This window comes from Cataglyphis hispanica, chromosome 2, assembly GCF_021464435.1.
Source record: "Cataglyphis hispanica isolate Lineage 1 chromosome 2, ULB_Chis1_1.0, whole genome shotgun sequence".
NCBI lineage: Eukaryota > Metazoa > Arthropoda > Insecta > Hymenoptera > Formicidae > Cataglyphis > Cataglyphis hispanica.
The window spans coordinates 14,018,521-14,025,204 of NC_065955.1; positions in this window are offsets into that span (position 1 = coordinate 14,018,521).

Consider the following 6,684-nt stretch of genomic DNA (forward strand, 5'->3'; position numbering starts at 1 on the left):
CGCGCGCAAGGAGTCAGATTCCATGTGGAGGGAAGATTTATTAGCAAACGCTACACCATGGGACGCTGATAAATTGTCGATAAAAAAAAAGAGCGCGACGCGATGCCTTCTTGACAACCCTTTCATTCTTCCCTGGCTTGATATTGCATTATTATGGGCTTTCTATTTTAGGATGATATAGTATATGCGGTATGATATATCAGATATATTCAATTAATATGTTGATACGAAACAATATCTTGTTTTTTTTTTCTCCTTTCTTATAACATAGAATGCCATTAAAATAAATATATTTTAATTAACAATATTATAAATGTAAATTTTAATTAATAATATTATAAATGTAAATTGTCAGTGATATTTATTCTCTTATACTAATGTTACAAAATGATGAAGAAATTTATGGAGCCCTATTATTATTTATTCTTTATAATTTTTTAATAAAATTTCACATTCTTTATTTTTTTTTTTAGTTTAAATAGCAACAGGCATTGATAATAAAAAATGAAAAATAAATGCTAGGCATATAACATTCTGTCATACTATATAGCATTTCTAGTAGTTATATACTATATGCCAAACACGATAAACATACAGCATTTTATATACACAACAGTTTAAAATTTGTGATTTATTGATAGATCGATTAGAATATCATAATTTTAGATTAGAATATCAAAACATCATAATATATTGCATTATTATATTTGCAAAATTTTTAGTCTGTAAAAAATGTGTTTCATAATTAAATGAGTATATTTTTTAAAATAATAAGATTTTTTTTTAAATAATAAAAGATTTTTTATATAAAGTAGTTTGTCGCAAAAAATATAAAAGAAATGATAGTAAAAAATTTTTTTCTAAACATTTATTTTCTTTTATGCGATGAGAAAGAGAGAAAAAGGATAAGAGATTTTACATTCACATGCAGCATTCAGCTTGAAAATATTTTTGTTTAGTTAGCCTTTTAGAACACGTGTGGATACATAGAGACAACAAAGAGAGTACCTAAGAAAATATTTCATGAAAAAATACAAGAATATCCTTCTTTCCTTTTTAGAGAGAGTGTAAATGTTATTTAAATTATATATATTTACTATTATAATATAATTTTTTTACACTATTTATTAACGACATCTCTCTCAAAACTAAACAAAAAATAAATTGCTTTTATTTATCTCATTTAAAAATTAATTTAAAAAAATTATTTGTTTTAATTGCTCATAATATAAAATCTATTAAAAATACGTTAATATTTTTATAGGAAAAAATATCAAATACTTCACACAAAGTTTATTAAATTTGTTGATCAATAATTTTGCGCGCGCGCATGTGTATGTGTGTGTGTGTGCAAGGCTATCTTTTTTAATTCCTTTTTTTTAGTTGACTTTTCTTCTACTATATTCTAGGATAAAAATAAAAGTAACGTATGCGTTCTTGGGAAACTTTAAAAATTATTCATTTTGGCAAGTTTATAATATTTGATATATACAATCCGAAGAAATTTGTTTTGCCTTACAACAGTTATCGTCAATAATTTCCAGCTTGTTAACTCGATGAACGATTGCCCGAGTTGTATTTGCGCTATTTGCTATCTGAATGTCTGGAAGAGAAGTCTCGATCCAATCTTGACTAGTGCAATTCGAACTTTCCCTTGGCTTTGGACATGTAGGTAAATATCTATTCCAACAAACAAAGCTGTATACACCGTGTATGTAAATGGAGATAACGATCCTGCATAGATAAATCGATCTTTGGATAGGACAGAAATGTTCAATATTCCATCAACATTCCATATTCAAGAATATTACCGCCAATGGGAATAGTTGCTATCTATATATCAATAAGTATTGTATGCAGTACTAGTTCTTTCCAACAAGGCATTTTGAGAAAATTACAGTATTATGATAATATATATCTCTAGATGTATATTTTTATTTTCGATAATCACCTTTTCAATTTTTTATTATATTTCATATATCTTAAAAACTTATTTCAAATTAAAGTCTTGCATCAAAATACTTTTAAATATTATTTATATTGATTAATTTTTTTGAATAATTGGCTATTTTAGAGACAATATAAATTTATTATAAATAATAAAAAATATATATTAATATTAGTTAACTTTTTTTTATGAATTTTTTGCAGCCCTGCTCTGCATACACACGCGTCTCTTCCTTGAGCTTAATTATGATTAAAGAAATATAGTTTTTTAATAAATGTTATATTCATCAATGGTAAATTTGATTGATTTTATATTTTATCTTTCTGTTATATCTCTGATGCGCATCCTGTTTACGCTACCGTTAATTTCGCGTCCAAGGATGCGCGAACGTAATGCCAATAGACTCTGTACGTCGTGCAGAGTATCGTGGGTCGCCTGTGTCTGGCGGAAACCAAAGGGGCGTGAAATACGAGGGATATGCGTATGCGTTACCGCACCTGCGTATCGCACGAATTATTGCAACAGCATTGTTGTGCGGCGATTAACCTTTAGAATAATGCCAACCGCGTTGCCCGCTAATTTTCTTACGGGAAACGCCTACTTTCTATAAATATATCTTCTATTCTAAGTTTTAAGAAAAAAAAATCCAATCAACAATAAAAAAATTAAAAGAGCAAAATTTAAAAAAAATCAATTTTCTAGATATCTTTTTATTAGTTTTATTAATTTTATTATTATTCCAAGAAAAGTTCTATCTAAGTAAGTTTCTCTCTCTCTCTCTCTCTCTCTCTCTCTTTCTCTCTTTCTGTTATATTCCATAAATATTTTAAAAACATTAGTAAAAATATATATAAAAAATATATATAATGTGAAAAATTTGTTTTACGTACATGTCAAAAAATTTTTTACCATTTCTGCTTCCTCATAGAGGAAGCTTTGTTTTTGTGGAAAATTTTTTTTTTCTAATTTTGATGCCAATATGTTTATGTTCCAAAACGTCGAAAAAACATATTTTTACAAAATGTCGAGTATGTGTGTATGCATGTTTGTATGTGCACCAAAGGACGTGGTTCGATTATCTGCCCTAAATTTTAAGATAATAAGCTAAAATTTTTTATATAAATAAAGTATCATTCAAGGTTGGTTGGTACTGTACTTGGTTAGGATTTAATTTTTATAAAATTTTAAATTCTTCAAAAAAAGGTTTTCTAACTTCCGCAAATTTTGAAATATTTGTCTAAATTTTTTTATATGAATAAAATATCATTAAAGGAAGGTTGGTATTGAATATGATGAGAATTAATAAAAGGATTTATTTTTTATGAAATTTTGAATTTTTCAATAAATGTATGTGCATGTTGTAACTTCTACAAATTTTGAGATATCAGGCTAAATATTTTTACATTAATAGACTAGCATTAAAGAATGGTTGGAATTGAATTTGATTAGAATTGTTGAAATAATTCATTTTTTATGAAATTTTGAATTTTTTAATAAATGTTTGTTTATTCGATTTAATTTCTGCAAATTTTTTAAATATTAGATTAAATTGTTTTACATGAATAGAATATCTCTAAATAATGAAACTGATATCATTCCGATTTGTAATTACGATTACTGATATTATAAAAGAAGGAAATTATGAGGAAGCCATGTGCAAGTTTTTAATTTGCACAATTTTTTACTTGTTTCTTTCTTTGTTTAATTTAGAATTAAAACTAATTTTTACTTTGTAAAAGGACTTTAAGAATAATAATAATACAATATATTATAACAATTAAGCACATACAATAAAAATTAGAATTTAATAAATGTAAAAGCATACTATATTTGCATTTATCCTATACATTTTTCGTACATATGTCTATATATCTCATCTTATTTTAGTAACATTTTATTTTATTTTCCTTTTATTTTTTTATTGGCTTATGTAAGGAGACCTGCATCACAAGTATGTCTGATAAATTGAAGTTTCCCAGAATTATTGCTGGTAAGATGGTTTCGCGTGTGAAATTCACCCTCTCCAAATAATATTTCCCATTTTCGAAAAATCACCGAATCGTTTTACAAGCAAAGAAAGATCCGAAGAGGGCTCTGCTCCGATATTCCGTCAGTCAGGCATTTTATGAACTTCGTAGTTTTTCGTCTCACGGAACGTGTCGGATACGTGCAGCACCAGGAGGGATGGATGGCCAGTCCAATCGTCGATATTGATGTCGACTGGCCCCGGAGGGCTGTGGTTCCTGGCCGTCAAAACAAAGTAATTTGTCTGCGGATCCGCCGTCTCACGTCGCGTCGCGCACGTGGCCGTGCTTGTTACAAATCGCCGGCCAACCGTCAGTCAGGTTCGATGGTTCCACTTCGTGTCTCCGGATTCCCGCACCGGATTGCCGCAGCTGTTCCCGGATCACGGAAATTTCGTAGGATCGATCTCATGCAGCCGCCGCTTCGGGGATGGCGATAAATAATTGCGCTTCCAACTTCGACAAGCCATTCCTTACGAAGAGAGTAAGTTTGTTAATCGAGAGAGAAGGAGCTAATTCTTCTCATCTTTCTTTTTTGTAAAATCATTGAAGCATTTTTTCGATTCAAAGAATGCTTTCAGATCGCCAAATATTTTGAATATTTTCGGTGACAATCTTTGCTATTCTGTTACCAAAAAATATATTATCAAAAATATATTATTATATATTATATATTTTTAATATATTATTAATATATTATTAATATATTATTTAATATATTATATTAATATATTATTTAATATTTAATATATTGGGTTGGCAAGAAAGTAATTTCGGCTTTTTAGTGTGAAATAAAACTCAATTTTTTCTATACAAAAAATAAACTTTTTAACTTATTACAAAATTTTTTAAACCAATTCTGACACGTGCGTTCAGTTAAGCAATCAGCACCATAAACAGAACGCACGTGTCAGAATTGGTTTAAAAAATTTCTTTCTGGAGATTTTTCACTTAAAGATGATCAACGTTCTGGTCGATTTTCTGAAGTTGATGATGACAAAATGAAAGCCATAATTGAATCGAATCGTCATATACTGTGCGAGAGATTGTAAAAAGGTTAAATGTATCACACACAACAATTGATTAAAGTTCATTTTTTGTATAGAAAAAATTGAGTTTTATTTCACACTAAAAAACCGAAATTACTTTCTTGCCAACCCAATATTATTACATATTTAGGATTACAAAATATAATTGAGTTTTGCACTTGACACATTTTTTAATGAGACACAAAAATATATAAATCAATATAACAAAATAAAATTGACCTAATATTTCAAAGTTATTTAAAGCTAATAGATATTTCTAATATCTTCTAATAATTTCATAATAAAAAACACGATTTAATTGATTCACATTCTTGTATTTATTTAAGCATGGATTCTACTCACATACTTTTATGTTATATTTATTAAAATAAGACAATTAAAAAGCTTCTAAAATTTTATTCAAAAATATGACTCGTATAATAATTCTTCCAAAGTTCGAAATCATGATTTATTTATACTCGTCGAGCGATTCCGAATTTTTTGTACAGCGAGCGTTTAATATTTCTCAAGATTTTAAGTTCTCAATAATGGCTGTTCAAAAGCGATAAGCAAGCGGCTGTCGATTGGATTATCGAATTATACGGACGATAGTGTTCCTCACGGATTCAAACTTTCGTCGTACGTATGTATATCCCGCCCAATCGAGCGCAGAATTCCCAGACATCAAAGCTCGTCGATTCAGAGTCCGACGTCACTTGGCCGAAGTTCCAGTACGTAAGGAGGAAATGAATAGACAAGGCGGTCGGCGGAATGAATGGGAAGAGATGTCTGCTCCGACATTGTTTGCGTGGCTTTGCCGCGGGCTTTGAGAGCTTCCTTGAAAGGAACGTCACTATCGGAACTAGAAGCGAGAGGAAGTGAACAAAAATTTTAGACTCGACGAACTTTATGCTTACGCAATACACACTTTATAGAGTTCGCTAAAAGAATAAATTTTAATAATATTAATAATATTCTTTAAAGAATTTAGCATCTGAGAATTCAATTTCCTCTTATATTGTAGCATTAATATTGCAATTAAAGATTTCTTTCACATTTTTTAAATGTGTTTGCTAAGAAATAATAGAAAATCGTCAAATATCAATGTAGCATAATAAATTTTAAATTTAGCATTAGTAAGTCAAATTTTAATAAAAAAATTTTATTAAAAATTTATATTTATTTAAGTATTATAATATTTAATTATCTTTTATTTGTTGTTTTTTAACAATAAGATATAGCAGCAAATTTTTTAATTTTTTATTAAAATTTTTTTGTAATTGACATGGAAAAAAAATTGAAAATATTGGAAAAAAAACACACACACATACACATATTAGCGTTGCTTCAATGATTTATTGAAAAGTGGCAAAATGTTTAAAACTCATAATAAGCCTTATGCTATATCTAAAATTTATCTGAATAATAAAATCTAGGAAGAAGAATAAGAAGATAATGTTTCAGAAAGTTCTCAGAGACTTGAATTAGAATTGTCATTTGTATTGGCACGGAGATATATTTCTCCTCTTTTCTCTCAGCGAATCAGCCACCACTCGATGAACCACTTCCTGTGTTCGTCCGTTTTTCCACCACTTCGCCTCGCTCTTTCCAAAGCCCTTTTTCAGCTTCATTTTGCCTCTCGCTTCGTCTGGCATCAGCTTCATTCTGCATTTCATTCCGTTTC